The sequence below is a fragment of the Grammomys surdaster genome, unplaced genomic scaffold (genome assembly GCF_004785775.1).
Source record: "Grammomys surdaster isolate TR1022 unplaced genomic scaffold, NIH_TR_1.0 363, whole genome shotgun sequence".
NCBI lineage: Eukaryota > Metazoa > Chordata > Mammalia > Rodentia > Muridae > Grammomys > Grammomys surdaster.
In genome coordinates this window covers 8,283,244-8,307,347 of record NW_021604782.1, presented here as the reverse complement: position 1 = coordinate 8,307,347, position 24,104 = coordinate 8,283,244, and the positions used below count along the sequence as shown (strand labels likewise).

The 24,104-nt window shown below is 40.9% G+C and overlaps 1 protein-coding gene and 1 pseudogene across 10 annotated transcripts in view; one reads left to right on the top strand and one right to left on the bottom strand.

Moving 5' to 3' along the window:
* The window catches only part of Lpar1 (lysophosphatidic acid receptor 1), a 161,986-nt gene that overhangs the window by 130,455 nt on the left and 7,427 nt on the right, over positions 1-24,104 (top strand). The window lies entirely within an intron of this gene.
* LOC114631514 lies at positions 3,630-6,635 on the bottom strand (annotated as a pseudogene).

Genomic DNA, 24,104 nt, shown 5'->3' with positions numbered 1-24,104 from the left:
TCTCTCTCTCTCTCTCTCTCTCTCTCTCTCTCTCTCTCTCTCTCTCTGTGTGTGTGTATGTGTGTGTATGTGTGTGTATGAGAGAGACAGAGACAGAGACAGTGACAGAGACAGACAGAGAGAGAGGACAGGGGGAGAAATGGGAAAAACTGGACAAGGCTCAAAACAGATAAAATTCTTGATTCCTGAACAATTCCTATACATGAAAATTGATATTTTCATACATGAAGATTGATCTCAAAGTATTTGAAATGACCAACTCCAGTTACAACAGCCTGGGAAAATGGGTCTTGTACAACTCAGTGGGTTACAGCAACACCTTCAGAAATGACAGAATCTCTAAGCATTTCATAGAGGCATGAGAGTGTCTCTGAAATCTTTTATTTCCCTCAAGAGATGAGATGGAACACAATGCCTGTGTTTGGGTGTTTTTATTAATCCAGTAAGTTACATGCATCTGCCTGGGGAGTTTTGTTGAAAAGGAGACACTGGCTGTTTACTATTTCCCGGCCTAAATAAGGAGCGGACTGTCCTCTTTCATTTTCTTGGGTCAACATGGTGTAGAGTCTGAGATTTGGACCCACACATACTTGGGTTTAAAGTCCCAATTACACTGACACACTAACCCTCTGACAGGTACTATATCTAATCTTCTTAGATTTTTGTTGTCCTTCTAATACAGAGAACACTGAATTAGTTATTTTTTCTGCTGCTGTGACAAAATACCCCAACAGAAAGCAACTTAAGAAAGAAAGGGTTTGTTTTGGCTCACAGTTACAGAGGGATAACACCATCACTGAAGGGCAGGCATGGTGTTAGTCAGGGAAGGCCTCTTAGCAGGAAACTGCCTGGTCACACTGCATTCAGGAATCAGAGACCGGGTGGAGTCAGGAGGGAGGGAGGGGGACAGAAAGTGGTGACAGGCTAGAGCCCTCAAAGCCCACCCCCAGGGACATGCTTCCTCCAGCACGGCTCCACCTCAGTATTGTCAAACAGCATCATGAACTTGGTTGTGACTAAGTGTTCAAATACATGGGCCTGTTGGGGACATTCATTATATATCATTATAACCCACCATAGCACTTTCCTGAAAATGGGGAAATGCAGTGGCATACGTTCAAATGCTTAGCATAGTGTCTGGCACACATTAAACCTTCTCCCTCTGACTCACAGATATGAAGGTGCCACCTCTGTTCTGCTGCAGTTGGTTGAAACTGTTTTCCCAGAATGCTTATTCTTTATAGCAATCTAAGGTCTTTTACAGGCTTATGTGATAATGACCGATGTTTTCCTGATTTCTTGGAACCAGAGGCTTTGTATGTGGATTCAACCTAGTAGTTTTATTTTACTTTTCCATTTATTCATTACGTTATTTTTTTTTATCTTTTTTTTTTTTTTATTGGATGTTTTATTTACATTTCATATGTTGTCCCCTTACCCCATCCCCCACCCACCCAGGAACCCCCAATCCCCTCACACCTCCTCCTTCTTCTTTGTGGATGTAACCTCTATCTACCCCCCCACTCCCACCTCCCCACCCTCAAAACTCCCACCCCCTGGGGCGTCCAGCCTTCATGAGGTCAAGGATCTCATCTTCCATCTGTGCCCAGCAGGGCCCTCCACTCTTATATATTCAGCTAAGGCCCTGGATCCCTCCATAAGTGCTCCCAGGCTGGTGGTTTAGACCCTGGGAGCTGTGGTTGGTTGGTATTGTTGCTCTCCTCATGGGGCCACAAATCCTTTCAGCTCCTTCAGTCTTCACTCTAACTCCTCCATTGAGAACCCCATGATCACTTCAATGGCTAGTTGTGAGCATCTGCCTCTGAATATGTCAGACTCTTGAAGACCTCTGAGGAGACATCCATATCAGGCTCTTATCAGCATGCACTTCCTGACTTCCACATCAGCATCTACCTTTGGTGACTGCACATGGGATGGATACTCAGGTGGAAAGGTCTTCAGACGGCCCCTCCTTCAGTTTTTGTCCCTCGCTTTGTCTCCATATTTGCTCCCTTGAGTATTTTGTTGCTCCTTCTAAGAAGGACCGAATCACCCCCACTTGGTCTTCATTCTTTATGGACTTCATGTGGCCTGTGAGTCGTTATTTTTTTTTTACCACTCATTTTTACCAGTGAGTGCAGAATCTTAACTTTGGTGTTGGTATGGAACTGTAAGAATTATGGTATTTGTATCCTTTTTGAAAGCCAAGCTTGATTTGTCTCTATAGTAGCTATTATATATAGGATACATATTGGTGTAGTGTGTATGTGTTTGTGTGTGTGTATATACCTAGAATATGTGTGTGTGATCCATATGCATGTGTGTAATATCATATGCATATATATATATATATATATACATATACATACATACACATATATAGAGAGAAGGCTTAGGTTTCAGACAGATGGAGATATACATATACATACACATATTTATACACATATGTATATCTCTGTATCAGTTATTTTTCTGTTGTTGTGATAAAATATTACAACCAATATCATTATATAAGAAGGAGTTTATTTTGGCTTATTGTGACTGAGGAGTAAGAGTCTATCTCATCAGCAAGTGGCAGATGTGCAGAGGAACAGGTTCTGAGAGCCCACACCCTCAACCTCTGCACAAAGCAGAGAATGAACCTCCAAAACCCTGATGCCTGACAGCTGAGAGTCCTAACCCTCACACACAGCACCCCACATCAGGGAAGTCAACTTGGGCACGGTATTCAGCTTCTCACAGTATCAGTTTCTTTGTCTTTCAAATGAGCAGTAGGGCAGAACCGGAAGTCAAAGAGATCATTGCATGAGATGCCAAGGACATCAGTATAAAGCATGGAACTCAATGTTTTTGTCCAGTGACTGGATTTCTCCATAAAAACCTGAAGTCTCATCCTGTCCCTTGCTGTGGTGGACAGCCATCATACCATGAGGAGGTTCAACCTGGAGGAGGGACCAGTCTTGCTTCTGCAGCTCCCTGGGATGTGTCTCTTTGGGTTGGACCATGACACTGTCAGAAGTTCCAAGACTCTAGGAGCTGAGCTGGGAGCTGACAGCTGACACCTGACCTGTGCAGCTCAGGTGGAAGAGCCTCTGCTGAACTGTCTTCCCAGGCAGACTGACAGACTTACTGCCGGGAAGACACTCCCATCCCATGTCAGTTCGGTGTTCTTACTGCTTAATAATTTTTCAGTACCCTATTGCCCCCCTTCCCAGTTTCATTTAAAATGTTAAATCAATTTGATAAGCATATAGGCATGACTGCATAAGTTCTTTATTTTTTTTTATTTTTCGAGACAGGGTTTCTCTCTGTAGCCCTGGCTATCCTGGAACTCACTCTGTAGACCAGGCTGGCCTCAAATTCAGAAATCCGCCTGTCTCTGCCTCCCAAGTGCTGGGATTAAAGGCGTGCGCCACCACTGCCTGGCAAAATTTATTTAAGACCTCCTTACAATTTCCAAAGAGATGAAACAAAAGCAACAGACTTGGTTTCAAACACAAACAGTGGCTGGAGTTGAAAGCTTTGCTGATGGCACTGTCACAGGATGTCAGCGCACTCTTGGCATTTCAGTATTCCTGAGGAATAAACATGGTTTCTCTTTCCTCCCACTGAGATGTTCTCAGCATAAGTCACGGCTCTTTGACGTATCTTCCATATAGAAGATACAGAGCCTGAAAGTCATGCTGACAGTTGAAGTAGGCCATCCCAAATCCCACACCAGAACCAAAGGCTAATGGCCACACTCTTCTCTTAAAGAAGATGAGGGAGAAAACAATTCCTAATCCAAAACCAGCTTCACTACTGTGTCAGCCAAGCACCGGTCCTTCTTTCTGCCCAGCTCAAATTCAGACCTGTTCCCCACTGGCAGCTTCAGCGCTCCTCATGGCTGGCCCCGCGCTCTGACTGATGGCAAGTCTTCTGCATAACCTTTTTTTAAAAGCATTTTATTTTAAATCTTCTTTCCGTACCCTGAGCTTTCCTGTTGGGGGATGCACACTTCCTTAAAACCTGGACCCAGGCAGGGCGCTGCTATCTTCACTCCCTGTTCCACACTGAGTTCCCATGTCAGTTTTATTCAAATTCCACTTTTGGGTTCAGCTGACCTCGCATTGGCCAAGGCATGATGTCATCGATGTTGCTATTTAATGCTGAAACCTGAATCACCTCATGCTAGCCTGTCTGAGGGTGGATGTCCAGTGTCACTGTTTCTTATAATTCGTGATGAATTGTCATTTTGGAGATGGAAAAACAGGCTCAAGAGACTGGAGGATAAGTCAGTGGCTAAAAGTTAGGTTAGTTCCCAGTATCCACACAGTGGATCAAACTATCTGGAACTGAATTCCAGGGGACCCCATACCCTCCCCTCGCTTCCATGGACAATGCCCATATATGGTGCACATACATGAACACAGGCAAAACACTCATGCACATTAAACAACAACAAATAACAAACCAAAGCAAACAAACAAGTGACAACCCCTGAGGCTTGGAGAGCCTGTGTGAATTGCTAAAGACAACCTAGCACCTAGCTCACCGCACAGCCTAAGTCAGCCTCTGTCAGTTTCGTCTGGACTGTGTTTTTCGTGCTGTGTTACTGGCTTCATTATTTTAGAAGTTAAAAAATGTAAGAGGAAGGACTGGAGAAAGGAAGGGAAAAAAAAAGAAAAAAAAATGTTTCCTCCTCCTCCTCCTCCTCTTCTTCTTCTTCTTCAATTTAAAATATGTGTATTCTGCTCTGTCTGGTACCTTCAAGTGTTACTGTGATTTTAATTGGTGTGCAAGAATCGGGGCAACTGGAAAACAAAACTGTCAGTGGTTTTGTTTTTTTTTTAAATTAGGAATAAACAATTCTTGCAGGCCCTTCCTAATTGGGCTGCATATCAAAAGCATTATATTCACAGTTCAGGAAAGTGTAAAACAAGAACATCTAAGCTTCACTTTCAAGAGGCAGACAAATGCTTCTGAAAAAAACAGACAACCATTCCCCAGTTTTCCTGTCCTCTAAATGGTCACGTGCCTCATCCCATCCGTCACCCACCCGAGCGCTGCTGCCTCCTAACCACGGTCTGGGCACAGCCACATGGAAAGAGATCATCAGGGTATAATTTTGTTCCGAGCATAGAGAACAGCTATTATGGAGCAGGGGCTCAGCTAAATAGCTTAGCCAGAGACTGTGTTTTGATCTCTGCGTTAAAAATGGGAACGGAACAGAGCCTCTTCCACACAGGTCTGTTAGGAGGTTTCTGGTCCTGGGGCTGTGCCAGATTGGTGACTTTCATACCCGAATAGCAGGGGAAGGGAGAACTAATCTTTAGATCTGCCTCAGTTGGAGGCCTTGACTTGAGTGACTGGAAGGTGAGTCACCTCGAAATCTAAAAATGCTACTCCCTAGAAAACCCTGGCCAGCCTGGAAGCCGCAGGCTGGCCAGGTTAAACACTGTCTGGCATATGAGGCAGGTATCTCTGGATGAGCAAGCACTGAGTCTCTGAGTGACCCTGGTTCTTCAGTGCTGCATCTTAGGAATGGAGGCAGCCATGTCTATTAAATACCAGGAACACTGTTGTGGGAGAGCTTTGGCCACTTGTGATGTGGGAAGTTGGAAGGGAGGCTGAGATTCCAGGCACTTCGTTCTTAATTAATTAATGGAAGGCAATGTTTATGCAAATTGACCCTCCTTCTTTTTAGATTGTATGTTGGTTTTCTCGGCTGTATAAAAAAATCACTCCAAATGGATAGGTTTTTAAAATAGCTATCCGCTATTGACTGCTTTCTATAGGTTAGAAGTTAAGATTTGTCTTAGCTGGATTTAGGGCTCATGAATTCCACACACCGGCTGAACTACATTTGCTCATGGAGACCTGACTCGGAGACCCTGTTTCCAGTTTACTTAACTGGCTAGTGGAATGGTTTTGTGTCTGTACAGTCACCAGTCATGACTTTTTAAAGGTCAGCAGCAGGGTTGCTGATGCTTCCAGTGGTGACCTATACATGATTCTTTTAGTATACTTCCTAATGAGGTCCAGTTGACCCAGCTCCCAGCTGAACACCTTAAAGGGAATTTAATGACATCTGCAAAAACTCTTCATCTTTGCCATTTAACATAGCCTAATCAAGGACTGATAGCCTGTAGCTGGGGCCATGTTCTACTTGTGGGAAGCAAATTATAAGCATGTGTGAGGTTAAAGCTTCAGTCTCCAAAGCCCCGAGGAAAACCAAACCTCATCGTCATCATCACCACCACCACTACCACCACCATCATCATCATCACTATTATCATCAACATCATGCTAAAGGTCTGTTCATGTCTATGGAAAGGGGAAGCTAGGTAGGGTGAGAGGCCACCTTAGATGTTTCCAATACCATGTTCAGTGTGTTTGGGAACTAAGGAAGAAAAAGTAGCTTTTCAACCATGCTATTTCAAGAATCGCTGTCTTACATTGAAAGGCTGGGATGCAACCTATTTAAATCCTTGATGAGTTTTTGTTGCTGTTTTATGTTCTGAACCTAAACCCACGTCTTCCGTTTGAATGCACCCCTTAGCATATTTTTCCCTTCTCTCAGGACTCATAATTTGTTGGCTGTGTCCTTCTCACTCTCTACTTGTTCGTTTTTGAAACACCACACCTCTGACCATTGTTCACTCAGTATAAGTGTAGTTTGAAGTTCTACACCAGCTACTCACTTCCCGAGCACAGTGGCGCGGGAATGCTGATCATGATGTAACCGTGACCCTGTGTGTAAGTCAGCAGTACAGTGCTAGGCTCAGGCTGTGGTCTGTGTGTTGGCACTATAGCTGTGGGGGACAGTTCTTAGTCTCCCTGTTAAAATAGAAGTGGATTCTTCCTAGTCTATAAGAGACAGTCTAGTATCGTTCATATAGGTGACTTCTTATGTCCAAATAGCAGTATTATATAAAAATTCTTACAGATATTTGCAGAGTATAGATAGGCCTGTGTCTATACCTAAACAAAAGAGTTTAAGACAGCATATATATCTCACAGAACAAAGTTGAATTAAAAGTAAGCAAGGAGTGATCTAGAGAGATGGCTCAGCGGTTAAGAACACTTGCTTCGTAATCATGAGAAACAGCATTCGGTCCTCAGCTTCTATGGAACAAGCTGGGCATCTGGCTCACACAACCTGTACCTCCAGCTGAGGCAGGCATCTTCTAGAGACCCACTGGGCCTGCTGACTCCCAGCCTAGCCAAGAAAAAGTAGACTTCCAGTTCAGAGAGAGACTCTGCCTCAAAGGGATCAGACAAGGAGGGGTACCCATACCATCTTCTGGCCTCTGCATCTGCACAGGTAAATGTGAGCACACACACGATTGCACACATACAGACAGACACACACACACACACACACACACACACACACACACACAATTAACTACCAAGAAAAGGGAAGGAAAGGGGAAATAAATATAATACAATAACCAGGGGTCACACTGAGGTATCTTCCCTCCACAGCCAACACAATCTAAGCATGACTGGTTCTGGTACTCACATTCTTGAGGGAGTTTGTCATCTACTGCATCTCTGAGAAGAAATGACATTTACGAAGGTCACTCCTGGGTATCTCCTGGGCTACAAGAGGTGACAGCCCTAACAACAGCTTTCCAAAAGGAAGAAAGCCACATCTTTGTTTTGGAAGAACAGATTTTTGAGTTTTCCATGTGTGTTATAATTTTCTCTCCAAGTTATAGTTTCCAAATTGTCTTTCTTGATCTGGACAGACTTTTTTTTAAATTCTATCTATTTATATCTGTGTAAAACGTTTGAAGTTGCTGGAATCAGAGGGTGGTAATTAGCATTCCCTAATCCTCACAAGCTTTAAGGCACACCTGGCTCCTGAGAGGGCCTTTACATCTCAGCTACAAGGAGAGGGAGAGAAGACTCTAGGGCCAGCCAAGGGTCACCAAATTATAATAATGGGTGTGGCCTAGCTCTGTGGCTGAGTCACAGAGCCTGGGTGCTGTACATACTATTCTCTCAGTTACAAAGTAAATCACACACAATGCTGTTTCTTTAAAAACTGCAGAAATGCAAAAATAAGAAGATGGGTTTCTCCATTTATAAAGAGTCCTGTTTCCTATGGCTCTCTAAGGCCTCTGTGGGGAGCAGTGGGGGTCACTATAGAACTTAGGACATATCAGGTAAATTTTAGGCCAGAGAATATAACAGAAGATCTAGATTTAAACAGTTTTATTCTCATGGTAGTATAATGAGTGACTTTAGTTTTAGATTCCTCACCTTGGAGATGGCATAAACACGTCACCTTCAGATACTTTGCTGAAGAGTAAATGATAATGGAGTCCTCAGCCAGTATCCAGCAGCCTCCTCCCTCCCTCCTGTGCTGAATTACCTGAGGCTGACACATGGCCTTCCCTGGTTTCTACTTGCTTTTTTTTATCTGAGGTCTTTCACTCATCCCAGCTGTCCCAAGAGGCACGATTTAGCACCATGTGAACCCAGAGTGAACTTTTTCCATGGGGAGGAGCAGTGAATAAGGAAGGACAGAGAGTCCTGGTGACATTTAAAATGGAACTCTGAGCCTTTCGGCCCGCACACTGTGGAGCCATGAAGAAACCCGTTGTTGAGATACTGTCTTCACTAAGAATCTTGAGACTGGATTTTAATAGTTGTTTCGAATTTAGATTATGCCATTTTCTGTAGTCCAATGCACAGTTGAATAGACAAACACTGGCTCCATTATAAAATTCCAGTGCTCTCTAAGTGACCAGTGTCTAAAGATGGGCTCCATGGTGAAAGGAAGTTACCCTTCTGTCTCTAAAAAGAAAAAAAAAATTAATGAAAACTCAGTAGTTGGCAAAAGGTGTTTGCCCTGTAATAAATCCATATATATATATATATTACACATATAGTGTGTATGTGTGTTCCTTTTCATTAAAAGGCAAGGGTTTCTTTTTTCATTGTTTGATGTTCTATCTCTGAGTCAGTGGGGGGCCTTTTGGAATGGAAAGTTCTTGTAATACTCAAGCTCCCAGGTTCTCAGCATGGCTCTATGAAGGGTAGTTCTGGTCACTTTTGTGGTGAAGAGGGTCATAGTGGAGCGACTTGGCCTTCTGGGTGGTCAGATGTTGGGTGTGTGGAGGGCAGCTGTCTTTGTCTTTCAGTTTCTATCATTCAGTAGTGAAGCGCTGTGATTCGTGCCTTTGTTTCTGCCCTGCTCTTGTGCTTTCCTTTCTCCCTTCTCCTGTCTTTTCCCCTCAACCTCCTCCATCACTACAGGTTTCCTGCCCATTAGGTTTTCAGTGGACTGTAGCCTTTCTTCCCCATGGCTCTCCTTAAAGTGCATCCCTACCCTTTGTGAGTGTTATAAACATTCATTCACACCTCAGCTGAGAAACAGAAGATAATGAAGATGAGGGAAAGCTGTAGGAACTCAGAGGTACATCCAAACTTTTACTCTGATTGGTAATTCTCTGGTTCTTTCTGAATTGGAAACTAAGCCATCTTCTTGTTGTGTATGAGGATACCAATCTTTTCAAAGGATGCTAATATGTTAAATAGCCATTTGCAACTGTAACAAAATACCGGAGACAAACAACTTAAGGGAGGAAAATTTAATTTAGATAATGATTTCAGGGGTATTAGTGCATTGCTGTTTGGCTCTGTGTGTCTGGGCCAGCCATGAAGAATTAAAATGGAAGGGTTTATCTGAAGCTGTTCACTTCATGGCACCCCGGAAGCAGAGAGAGACAGGAAGCTTCTTGCATTGGGGGTGGGGATAGAGTAACAAGAGCTACCTTTCAAAGTCACACTCTGCTGACATGCTTTCTCTGAGCAGATCCACCTTCTACTTTCTGCCATACCCAACAATGCCACCATCTGAGGAATCAATCTGTGGTTAATCTATCAGTTAGATCAGAAGCCTCTTGATCTAGTCACCTCTCAGCTCCTGGAACTACCAACTAGGGAGTAAGTTTTCAACGCATGTGCTTTCTATAGGAACACTCCTTCAGTATGGTTCCTCCTGGTGGATGGTTTTGCCAGCACCCCTAGAAGCTGTCCATAAGAGCTTGCATGGCCTTCTGGGAAGTCATACTCATATCCTCATATTGGTTGTTTTGGGTTTGTTTGTTTGTTTGTTTGTTTTGTCTACAGAGAAAAAGGCCTGTCTTCACAGTGTCTAGTTAACTGCACTGCCTAATGAATCTCTTACCAAGAGATTAGAATGTTTTATTCAATATATTTACTTAAATGAATTTGTTCTTTCTAGTTACCCCTTTACTTTATAATTCATTTATCTTTGTTTCAAAGATATTATGTCATTCATTTAACTTGGAATAGTCTGATTTAATACTTAAATGATTATAGTCAAAACCATTGTAATTCATTTCATTTACACTTTCTCAGTAAAATAGCCATGTAAAAAAGTCTATTAAAACTTCCATTAGGGATTGATAATTTACTACAGATTCATCTAGATCAATGTTTTAAAATTATAAAAGTTAAAATCTTTTAGCTAGCTTATCATTTCAAAATATCTATATGAGTAATTTAATAACAGTTTAATTCCTAGTTTAAATGGAGAAAAAGATCCAAAAAATGTGCTCAGAGGAAAAATAAACTTCTCAGTACCAAGAATAAATGATGAGAAATTCAGCTGTGGGGTTTGGTTTGGGGTTACTCTCTATCTTCAGTAGTGCAAATTCTTGATTTAAAACCAAGGCCTCCAATTTATACATGTCAAGTGTAATTTGCATGCTTCAATACATACATAAGATGTAATAATCAAATCCATCTTCAAAATGCCATTTATATCTGTTCAAATCCGAGTTGTCTGTCACAGAGTGCTGTCAATAGGCTAGTATTTCCCTGCTGAGCTGTGGAACAGGAGAACTGATCCTTCCTCTGGGCTTAGTGCCCTGTGTTTAACTTATTTCCAGTTTTTGTCCCCTGTACTTGGTCCCTACAGTCTTTAGTGAGTTCTACTCCAATTATGTTATAGGATCAGCTTTGCCCTTCATCAGCGATTGAAAGTGTGTGAGACTTAACCCTTCACCATCCATCTTTCATTCAACACAACTTCCACGTTGCTGTGACTTACTATTTCATGCTTTTTGTGTCTGGGTGGTATTCCTTTATGCATGTGTGTCCAGTGCTATGGCAACAGAATTCGTAATAGCTAAGATGTGGAATTACTATGGAATTCTTTATGATTTAGTGCTTTATTCAGATCACCTATTATCTCTTCCTCCTTCTTGTTAAGATAATATGCAGAGAGGAACCCTCAACACTTGCAGACTTGCAGTAATTTTTTTGATAAGGTAGCTACAAGGCAATGCTAGCAAATGCATGTTTCATAGGTAGGGTTTCATTGTTAGTTCCATATTTTTTGAAAATTATTGCTCATTAGTACAAACTTTCTTTTATCACAATTGTTAGAAATTTCCTTTATCCTTTTAGTTGACTCTTAAAAATGTACCTATGGTCACTATTAAAATCTGGGGTATTGAGAAAATACGTAATTCACAGATTTCACAGACTATATTTGTTAGTCAGGCTATGCTCTTTTTTTTTTTCTGAGTATATTTGTACATTTTATATATGAAAGCATTTTAACTCAAAGAGTTTTTCCCTAGAAGAGACATGGAGGAAAGATAGCGTTTGTAAAGGGCTTTGATAGTGCTTCCTCTCCTTTAATAGCTGGATTACTGTGAGGCATTTCATTCTCCTTACTGTGAGAGTCAACCCAAGAAAAATATTTAAATATTAAAAAAAAAACCCTACCACAGAATGATAGAAATGTGTACTTTTAATTTTTTGAGGCAGCCATGTTGGCAGATGTTGGGCTGATGTTTACAAAGAACAAGCAAGTGTGCTTTCTAACACTGAAGGCTGAAGATGTGGAGTTGGTGTTCTTAATAATTTTATGAGTTTACTCAGACGTTTGCTACTTGGGAAAAGAATACTCACCTTGAAATAAACTTTTAAAGAAAGTGACTATATCCTAGTCTCTCTCTCTCTCTCTCTCTCTCTCTCTCTCTCTCTCTCTCTCACACACACACACACACACACACACGGAGCTTACTCTGTTTAATGGGAGGCATTATACCACAGATGGGAAAGGTAGACACTTTATCACTGTGGAATGTGGCAGTGCGTTTGATCTGAGTGCCCCATCTTCAAGAGTCCAGCATGAGCACTGTAGAACACTAGCTCCAGAAGTAACATTTCATTTGTTAGGTTTTTAGAACTTGATGTCTTTTTTTGTTCCATGATCCTCACTGAGCTGACTTCCTGAAACTTTATCTAAAGCCAATGCTGCTTGTGATAACAAAGTTTCTTGCAAAAGGCACGTCCTGGATTAGAGCCGCTACTGTGGAATGCCTCTTTGGTGCCAAGTACTTTAAATGTATATGTCCATTTGGTTCTGCTAGCAATCCTTTAAAGTGGGGAGTGCCATGTGCTTTTTATAAATGAAGAAACTGAGGCCCAGGGTGGTAATCCGGGACACAGCCAACAAGTTCACAAACTGGGGCCTTTTAGCCCAGCACATCTGACATCAAAGCCTAATGCTTAACCACTAAGCTGGACACATTCCTGAGACATTCCATCTGCTTCTATCTAGGAAATAAAATTCCATTTCACCACAGAAAGTGGAGATTGAGGGAAAAACATAAAGTATTTCGAAACCTACATACTATGGATAAAAACCAAAGACCCTAATATCTTCATAGTAAAACCAAGGTGTCCACATTTATTTACAAAGCATGGCCGGAGGCAACCTGTTTTAGTTTGAAATGCCTTTCTTTGTCTAGTGAGTGAAGCTTTCCGTGACTATGACTTCCCAATGGTAAATGATCTTCAGTTGACTTGTAGATGGGGTAGGGTGGATGAGTGAGCTGAAGACAGGGTGAGGGCATGTTGAGTTGGCGTAGCACGGTCAGGGTTGGCTAATTTTCAGTCCTTTAACTTGTGGATTTAATGGTTGATCTAAAGCAAGGGCTAAATGGCAGCAGCTAAGTTTTAACTCTGGCGCATTTGCTTTTCCCGATGGTAAGAAAGGACCGTTGGGAAAATGGTCCATGCATCAGTGACTCTGCTTCATAGTCTTTCAAATCTCACCTCAATTCTTAGGAACTCACGAGAGCCTTGAGAATATCGTACACTAGCCTCTTGGCATTGTGAACTGGATTCTGTGGCTGTTAGTCCATTTTCTGAGGAATGAGGATCACTGGTGATAACATAGGGTGATGGGAAGGACAGAGGTCTGTAATAACTGACAGGGTCAGTCCTGGAAATTGTCTTACAGACCTACCTTGGAAATCACTCCTTCTTGGAGGATGGTATGCTGAAGCCCAGAAAGTTCTAGTAACCCACATTCCTAGTTAGAGTTGGATTTGTCCCAGAGTGATGGAGCCCCAAGATTTAGAATCTTCTTTGTGTGTGCATGTTCATGTGGGTGTGGATGTATGTACACGAGCACATACACATGTATGTACACGCATGTAGAGACCAGAAAATAACCTTGGATATTATCAGTAAGGCACTGTCCACCTTGATTTTTTTTTTTTTTTGAGACACAGTCTCTGACTGGCCTGGAGCTTGCCTAGTAGACAAGGCTTTCTCCCTAGTGCTGGCATTTCAGGCTTTGCCACCACACTTGTTTTGTTTTGAAAGCTATGTCTTAGGGATCAAGGCCGGGTCTTCAAGCAAGGCAAGCCCTTTACTGACTGACATATGTCCTCAGGCCCAGCTCCAGACTTTCCTGACTACTTGCTTCATTTATTAACATCGAGTCACCTAATGAATGGAATCCTACAAAACATTTGAGCTTTTAGAATGTCACCTTAATTTATTTTTAATATATCTTCTTGCATAGTTTTTTCTTTTCTTTTCCTTTTTTTTGTTTTAAAAAAAAATCCCTGGTTTCTCTTTTTTAAAATTTTATCTATTTTCACCATTTTATACATTCATATCGTTCTTTGATCCATTGAACCCTCTGTTATCCTTCCCTTCTCTACCTCCAATGAAATCCCTTCTTCCTGAGCTCTCCTCCTACTTTCAAAACAGTTCTTAAGTATTTTGGAAACAACACAAAAAACGACTTCTGTGACCCACTGCCTCCAACTATAGTCACCTGCTTGAGCATGGGTGGGCTGATTAGCTTGCCTGGGGGCAATGTGCAAGGGGCTACACCACTGAGGACTGAGACCCACCCTCCCCCTGCAGCCTCTAGCTGACTACAGCTCCAGGGTGCTCTCCTTTTGCCACAGATAGTGTTATTTAGCATAGCAAGCCAATGCTGGTGCTTATATGTCTTATCACTTTGAAGGGTGGAAGCATTGTTTCTTTATCTTCCTAACTTGTAAATAGTTTGTCTGGTGCATCTGGCAGTGTTCAGATGTTTGTTCCAGCCATCTGTCCTGCGGTGCTCATGATGGGGAGTCTAGAGACGTGAACGAGTTTCTATTCCCTCTGTCCTCTTTTCTTTTTTTGATGTTCCTAAGATTCCTTCTTGCGGGATTTCTTCCTCTTTGAAAAAAGAGTATTTTAAAGCTGCTCTGTAAAGATGGTTCTAATGGCTGCCTCACCCCCATTTATCTGAGGATGTCTTTATTCCTCTGGGATTTCTAGGAGCTAGCTTTTCTGAATATAAAATTTAAAGACCATGGTTCTTATTTTTGCCTGTTGGAAAGTAACTCATTTCCTTTATGGTTTCAGATAACAACTTTGATTTTATTTTTTTGCTAATACTCCAAAGGAAAATGCATCAGTTCTCTCTTGATCCTTTTAACATATATGTTTCCATTCTAATTTTTAAAATATTAATTATGAAAGTAATTTGGGATTATCCTACTTAGCATCCATATGACTTCTTATGTATGCATTTGTATATAATGTACACATACATCATATGTGCTTAAATTTAGAAATTCCTAAGTAATCCCTTCTTCCAATACTTTTCAAGCCTGTTCTCTTCGTTGTCTTCTGTGATTTTAATAATGTAACTCTTGTCTATTTTGTTGCCACAAGTTCTGAGACTCTGTTTTACACTTGATTTTCATCCTTTTCCCTGTTGTTCAGATCGAGTGAATTCTATAATGCTGTGTGTCTTTCTGTCCTTGCCACTTTGCTATTGGACCTATTAAGCTAATTTTCGTTACTGGTTTTATAATTTCCACCTTTTAAAAAACTGAAATGGTTTGTAATTTTTTTTTTGCTGAGTTTTGCTGCAGTTTCAGTTGTAAAGAATTTGAACTTACTTGCTGAAGCATTTTTTCTGATGGCTGCTTTGAGACATTGTTAGTCATTCCAGCATTGATGAATATTTATATTAGTTAGTTATCATTTCTCCACCCAGTTGTGGTATTCCCAGGCTGTGGTATGATCAGTGGATTTTCACTGTATCCTGGATACTTAATTGCCATGTTAGGAGGCTCACATTCTTATTTGATATTTCCTTTTAGCAGACTGCCATCCCTGTTAGTTTTAGCATGTAAACTCTACTCTATGTGTGCTTCCATTGATAATATAATTTTCTGGGACTCTGTGCTGCTATTTTGATCTGCTCGATGTGTCTGAATCTGAAAGTTCTACTGATTCCTGCTAAGTGTTCTCTGGTGGGAGAAGGGCGTCAGGTGGGGCTTCTGATGCCTCTTATGTAAGAAGAGAAAGACAAAACAGAACGTGCTTCCTAGCGCCTAACACTTCTGATGCCTTTCACCAAGTGCATTACCTCAAGAGGAGTCCTTTGCTGTCACTGCCAGTCCCCTATTTAGACTATGGAGTCGGAACAGTGCATTGGTCCCTGGTCACAGTCCTCTTACTGAAGAGAGACTATGGCCCATCCCTTTGCTAACACACTGGCTCTGTGGTCATGTTTGTGGGATTCCTGTACAGTGTAGGTGAAAAGACGAAAGGAGAGGGCCTCCCTGAGCCACCTGCTGTTGCTAGGTTGGGCATCTTGAAACCATGGGCCTAGGTAGTTGTCTTTTGTGTGTTCTGGGTTGTGAGACGCTCTGTTACTATGTTCTGGGATCCTTTCCCAGTTCACCTTCAGCTTTGGACCCTTGAGTTCTCTGTGCCTCTTTTCTCTCCAGAGTTTATACGTGTATTTACTTGACTGGGAAGATCAGGGAGAAAACCTTCACTGCCTTGTCTAGACACAGGCAGGGAGGTTTTTTCTTTCTTTTTTTTTTTCAGGGGTTAGGAACACCTCAAGACTACTCATAACACAAAAACATGTATTTGGTTAGTGACTTTTTTTTTTTAAGCAAAAAGAAACCTCTTCCAGGCGACACCTCTTCCAGGGGTGTCCAACTTTGAACGCATGGGCTGTGTTTCCCACCATACATGACCAAGGATAATTGTGAATGCCACCCAACACAAAATCGTAACATTTAAAATATTATAGAACGTTTTGGTAACCGAAGCATGCACTTTATACATGACGGTACTGTTCGTCCACGTTAAAGGCTGGTGTGTTGCAGGAGCCTTTGAGTTTCTGCCCCTCCTCACTCTCTGTAAAACAAAACGGAAGCACACTTCATTCTCTCCTCTCTTCGCTCTCCTGCTCCGGGTTTAATCAGGGCCCCGTGGGCTTCAGTGGGTGGACGTCCAGTGTCTTCAGACGTGAAGAAGAAAGGCTGACAGGAGACCTGGATCCAGCTTATACTCTTGTTGCTTCAGCACAGTGAGTTAGGGAGTACTCCCGCCCTCCGTGCGCCCGCCACTTTTCCTGTCCCACACAAGCCCAACGTCTCAAACCTGGAGTAACCTGCTGTTAAGTACAGTTAGTGAAATCTTACACATCGAACTCAAGAAGGGGGAAAACCCCCAAGTTTCTCTGGACTCTGCATCTCCTAGGAGAATTGTGAAAGTTTTCCTTTTGATTCTGGGAACTGAATGCATGCTAGACAATCCTCCGTCTGTTTTTGAGAAACCATCCACTTTATTCTGAAGAACAGTCCTAGGAACAGATTGGAGAATTTGTTTTAAATCGTTTGGACCAAGGTCACTATGCTTAGTGAATGTTGTTACTAAGTATTCTGCAACTTGAGATGCCCCACCTTGAGCATACATGAACAAAACATAAAAATTACAGGAAGGCTGCTAGGAGGAAGGCCTTGGGACTGCTCCTGGGGGTCCAAAGCCCTTTTCTGAACTCTGTGAGTATAGCATACACACGACATGCTCTCATGCATACATATACATAAATAAAAATACATTTTAAAAAATTTTTAAAGAAATGTATTTGTTCATTTAAATTCCAGTTTTATTGACTTTACCAGGTTTAGTTTTTCTTTTCTATTTGAGCACTATTTGTATTTTAATTGCTTTTTTTCTTTTAGAGGAAGTTCACTCCTTAAATTTATAGTAGGCATCCACTGATCATTTCTTTCTCTTTCTCTTTTCTTTTTCATCTTTACTCCTTTATGAAAGTATGGCAGCCTTTGAATACAAGACTGATGCTATCATGAGAGTTGATTTAAGGGCTTTCTGAACTATACTAGGCATTCTTTCTCCTGTTGATTTTTTTTGAAAATCTGCCTTGAATATAACATATGCAAATGAACTGGGTGCAGTGAATTTTTAGGGGCTCAGTTCACCACTAAGTATATAAATGGTGGTAGGGGCAAACTCTATATGACTTTAGAGTTAAGTTTTAAAATGATGATGATGGTAAAAATTCCAGTAATGAAAAACAGACAGTGAAACATTGTTCTCATGGTAACCATAAGCCATGACAAAAACCCATCTCTGGTGTAGCTTTCTGCAAACGGGCTCTATGTATATGAGTGTATGTAGGCAGGCAAGGGTGTGTGTATCTTTACACTCACACTCTGATTCTTTCTTTAAGTGGAAGAGGAGAAGACAAAGTCTCATGTAGCCCAGGCTGGCCTCAAGCCACCACCACGTAGCCACAGATGACCTTGAATGTCTTATCCTCCTGATTCATGCAACACTGGGGATCAGACCTAGGTGTCTGTTCACACAGAGCAAGCACTCAACTCCCAGCTCAGGCGCTTGTTCTTAATTGTCGCCACCAACTTGAAATAAATTATAACTTTGTAAAACGTAACGACTCAGGCCACTGCCACTTTTCTGTCTGCTACAGTAAAACTGCATCCAAATTGTCTTTCCTGCCCCATCTGTTTTCTGTCCTCTTTTCTCTTGAACCTGCTCCAACCAGGCTTCTGTTCTCATACGTCACTCAAACATCATCAGTGACCTTCTTGATACTAAATCTGACTTTTAAAGTTGTTTTCAGCCTGATTCCACTCTTTCTCTCAAGAATCCAATCAGCAGACCACATCGCCTGGGTCGTCAAAATGCCGCCTTCCTGTGTTCAAAGGCAGCAGCAGCACTGGTGATCATGCTGAGCAGCCACTGCCATCACTACTGTGTGGGACTCTTTACTGTCTCTGCCTGCCCTCTCCACTTCCAAATACCACCCCTTCCAAAGGGCATTGTGCTTACGTTCTCTCTACACTTCTGTGTTATGCTTGCTTCTGTCACCCCTAAGCTCACTGAGGACTGAGACTATTTTTTCCTCCTTGATTCACTGGTATATCTCTATCACTTGGAAAAGCACTTGATACGTAACAAATATTCATGTTTGCATGAGTTTTAAAGAAAAAAAAACAGAAAAAGAGTAAATAGTATAATACCACCCTAAGGTCATATTTAGCTCCTGACAACTACCAATAACCAACTGTATTTGATCTTTAAACTTTATCCCAAGCTATCCTAATTCCTTAATTTGACATCATCTGGTAAATAATGGATGCAAACAAAGAAAACATTTATGTGTAAATTATGTGAATATTTTCCTAATATTCATTAAAAGCAAACTGAAAAGAAAAATAGCTTGGAAATAACTGGAGGAAACCTGTTTGGAGGAAAAATTAAACAATCTTTAAGGCCTTTGCAGTTTAGTTGCATTGGAAGAACTTTAATCAGGTACAGGGTGCCTGTAATCTTAGCCTTTGAGATGCAGAGAGGATCACAATTTCACGGCTAGAGTTAAAACCTTGTCTCCAAAACAGAAACAAAAATCAGTGGGCAAGATAGCTCAGTGAGTAAACACTCCTGCCACCAAGCCTGATAACCTGAGTTCAATCCTGACCCCCATACATGGAAGGAGAGAGCCAGTAAGGTGTGCACTAATGCCCACAAGCATGGCACGGCATTTGCATGGTCCCACACATAAATACAAAATAAAAATTTACATGTGATTATTTAAAAAGAACAAAAAGGAAGAAGAAAAGAAAGAATTTTAATTGCTGACTTCATATTGGAGGAGCCAAGTTGGAGGCAGTTTGTGAGGGTTAATTGCTGTGGGTTTTGCTTGGGAGATGGCACAGGGCTTCAGTCAAAAGACTCAAGTTCAAATAAAAAGTCTGGGCTATATTTCAAAGGACTGGCAAATGAATACAAATTTTGCTTTTCAAGTCAAATAGCACGTCTAATGTATCATCTTTATGATGCTCTAAACATTTCTAAAATGAATTGGCTATTAGTCTCAATTGAGACCCGTGTTGTGCAATTTTTGGTTGTTTGGTAGCAAATTATACATATTTCACATTGTGTTCTTTTTAACTAATACAATTTTTGAGATAATTTGGTAGCAATAAAAACAGAATATCCTACTTTTTGAAATGGAATATGAGTTCACTTTTTGTATGCATTGTAATTTGTTTTATTTTCCATGGCATTGTGCTACTTCTAATGTTTTGAACAAACAATATTGCAAATAATTGTACATCATTTGTACAATGGGTGGAGACATTTATAAGATAACGTCTCAGAAATGATATTGCTACAGTTTATATGTTAAATTTTACTTAAATGTATGAGTGTTCTACCTGCCTGTATATATGTGTTCTACATCCACACCTGGTACTGGAGGAAGCCAGAAAATGGTATCAGATCTTCTGGAAATGGAGTTACAAATGGTTGTGAGCCGCCTGCCTTGTAGGTGCTAGTAATGAACCCTGATCTTCTGGAAGAGCAACCAGGGCTCTTAACCCTGGCACGCCCTCCAGCACCTACAGTTCATCCTAATTCATTTAGGAAACACTGATGGATGTTGCTTATGCTTTCGGTGCTATAAGGACGTACTGGATCACATTTAAAGTACTTTTTGTCACAGCTAATCCACCAAGTTTTCACTCAATACCTGTAGTTAAAGTAACTGATATTCATGCAGAAAAAAAAAAGACTTGTAATTGTAGACATGAAAATCTCAACCATGAACACACCATAACACCCATTTCTCAATTGAATAATTTTTTCTTTTTTACATTTTTAAACCTATTTTTTTTAAGATTTTCAATTTTTTCTTTTTTACATTTTTAAACCTGTTTTTTTTAAAAAAAAGATTTTAAAGTTTTTGATAACAGGAGATATCTTCTGCACACAGCTATCATATTATAGCAGAACAGACTGTACCTCCCTCCCACTCTGTCAGGAATCTGTACTTTGGAAAGGTCAACCCAGGACATCTGGCAGCCAGAGGAGACACAACAGATCTCCAAAAAACCAATCGCATTGACAGTTTCAGCCACTCTTCCTTTCATGTCTTTTGGACCACTAGGAAAAGAATACACGTAATAAACATTTTTAGGTTGCAAAAAAAAAAAACACACAAAATTTTCTGGATTTGCTTTTGGACCAAACTCTGATTTTTGTCCCCCTTTTGTCAGTGGGGGAAAGATGAATAAGTAAAATTTCTATTATGTTTCTATTCCTTTGAAATTTCTCTCTAAGTGGTTCATATCATGTTGGACCATACACATAGTTTATGAAATACAAGGGTCAAAAATTCACCAGATTTTGTCTTTTGCTATATAATCTTTGAGCATTTGCAGCCAGATTTCAGTACTTGGCTAGACTGCACATCATTTTGGAAGAGTCTTAATTCATAGCTGAAAATTAAATATGTTGCAAAACCAGTTATAAACTTCCTGTCCATGTTGAACTTTTGAAAGGGAAAGATTTGGGGGGAATTCAGTTATTCCCTTAATGAGATAAATATTATTCAAATCACCTTGGTAACAGCTGGGCTATAGTCACAGTATAACTTTAGTATTACTTTCTAAGTTAGCTGATGTTGGTCTGGAATTGACAACAATAACTTTCCTGGGAGAGCAAAGGGATTTTAAGAAAACTCTTTGTAAGGCTGTGGGGCTGCATTGATGTTTGGCTGTTGGCCAACAATGACACTCTTGTAAGTCAGTCTCAACTTCTACTACATCTTGACTCTGGTGGATGTACTTGAGAAATCATATACAGGAAGGAGGGGGCAGGGAGTGACCCATCTTAACATGGTTTAGACTACCATACAGTTTGTTCTCTTGAAGGTAAATTAAAGAGTTTCCTGTTTTGTATGCTCACATAGACAGACCTTAAGGTTCATGTACCTGAGTGTTTTAGGGGCTAGTGGAAGTAGTGTGTGTGTGCTTAAAAAGATGCACATGGCCCTGTGTATCCTGACTGGTTCACCATGCTGCATATATACGTGTGTGTGTGTGTGTGTGTGTGTGTGTGTGTGTTATGTATTTGTAAAGTATAAAGATACTGTTCACTAAAAAAAAATCTCTGGAAATAAAAAATAAAGAAGTTTGTTTACCCATCACTGACAAAAACTATGAATTACCCAGCAGCAAAATAGGCAAATAACAGCTAAAAGAGCCAATACGAGATTTGGAAAAGACATCTAGTATGCCTTCTTAGTTGCCAAGTAAAAGCAAGATTCTGAAAATAAAAGAAAAATGAGGAATCAGTCATATCCAATATCTATCATAAAAGTAGTCCATAAAGAATAAGAAGAATAGAGGGGAAAAAGTCACTCAGAACAAAAACGGAATACTTCTTAGTAAAACTTCTCAACAGAGTCCATACAGCAATTTTGAACAAAGACCATTATATATATATATATATATATATATATATATATGAATTGATATATCAATGATCTCTTAACTAAAAGTAAATAAACTGACATTTCACACAGGCATGTGTAACGGAAAGGGTTGATGAACAGACTTTATTGTGGGATGATATATGCTCTTTTATTTACTTATTTTAGGAAAAGTTAATTCAGCAAGTCTTTACAGATACTATAGATCCAGTGGTGAGCAGAAAGCCTGATTCTAGAGAAGAATTGTAAGCAATCTACCTTGTAAATAACAACACATCACCGGTGACTGGGATGGCTTCACCCGTGAGGGGTATGCAGAGCTGAGAACTTATGAAAAGGATTTTTACTTCATTGTAGAAGACATCCTGAAAGTAATGACAGGTGAAGAATGAGTTGAAGTTCGATCAAGGTAGGGGTGGATAATAACTAGGACCAGGGTTGGGGGAGGTGGTACACTGAAAGTCACTGAGAAGGTAGTATATTTCCAGGAATCATGAAGTCAATGCCTTGTGACACTACCTATCAGCAGTGGAAGTGCCATGTCTGCAATACTCCATTCTTGAACACAGTGTTCTGAGAGAAAACAGTTTTCAGCTTATGCAAACCTTCTAGAAAGAATGCAGTTGCATAGACTCTTGAAAATGGAGGATGGAGAAGAGAAAAATTCCATAATTTCATGGACTAGTGACCAAGCCTTTATCACATGGGCCTCTGGGAGACATCTCAGAGCTAGACAACAGCATTCCAAACCTTGCTAACTCTTTTGGAGAAGATATGTTGAATGTTTACTGCATGCCAAGTACCATTCTACATGCTAGAGAAAAAGACATGAGAAGGAAGCATTCCTTCTTCCATGAGGAGTACGCTCTTGTCCATAAGCAATAAACATAAGCCAATAAATAAGATAGTTTTGGACACACACAGGGACATGAGGATAGTAAAGTGGAGTAGTGTGACAGTGCCAGTGAGATTGTAATGGTGATTCTTTTCTGTCTTAGATTTCAGTGTGTTATTAATGCTCTTCACCAAAGAGAATGGGCAGCTTGAGTGGCCAAGGGCAGCCTTTTAAAGTAAATGGCAGTTAGCACTAAGCAGACATGAAGAGTCCCCGAGGAGTACTCCCAGGAGAAGGACCTCTAGAAGCAAAGAGACAAACCTAAGCAGGTTGTGTGGGTGGAACCTCGTAAGTGAGTTGAAACTGACAGAGCCAAGAGGATGTGAAAAGGCAACGGTGTGTAAGGCGTTATGGACCATAGTGGTGACTTCAAGTAAGAAGGCTTTGGAGGACGTGAAGTGGGAAAGTAGCACATTGTGAGCTGTTATTTAAGAGGTCATTCTGGCCATTGTGTACCTGCTGAAGCTTAGGGAAGGATTGTGGAGGGAGAGGCACTGATTAGGAGTCTGTTGCAGGAGACATTGTTCATTTAGCTAGGGTATTGACTGTGGTAAGTGGTTTCTATTGGCTGTTCAGCACAGCGATTTCTTCCACAATAGAGGACACTAGAATAAACATCATGTTAAGTGTGTGTGTGTGTGTGTGTGTGTGTGTGTGTGTGTGTGTGTGTGTGTATTCCAGGATTCGAGCCTGCACTAGCATCCAGAGAATGTGTGGAATACTGCCAAATGCTGAGAAGAGTACACAGCACCAGAGGAAAGGAGGGTTGAGGCTCTCTTGAACAAGATAGGCTATAGTACTAGATCTGGCTAGATTTGGAGGACTGTGACCCTGACCCTAACACAGTCAGTGGCTGCTCTGCTCTGCTGTAGAGGTCAGTGTGCTGTTAAGTCTCACGTCTGTTCTGTAAGTGTAGCTCTTAGGAGTGAGTAGTGGAAATACTGGGGCACATTCCACAATGGATGAAATCATGAAACTCTAAGTGTCTGCCATTTATCATGAATTAAAGGAGGGGATGTGGGGGTGGAGGCAGGGATAGAATAAGTTCAGGGCCCTCCTGGATAACTTGGTAAGAATCTCTCTCAAAATTATATTAAAAGACACTGAAAATATACCTCATTTGTTTAACATTTGCTTAGCATTCATGAGGCTCTGGGTTCAATCCTCACTGTTGCCTAAAAACACCCATATAGTTATATCAGAATGACCTCATATAGTTACGTCATAATGACCCCAAATAGTTATATCAGAATGACCTCATATAGTTACATCATAATGACCTCATGTAGTTACATCCTAATGACCCCATAT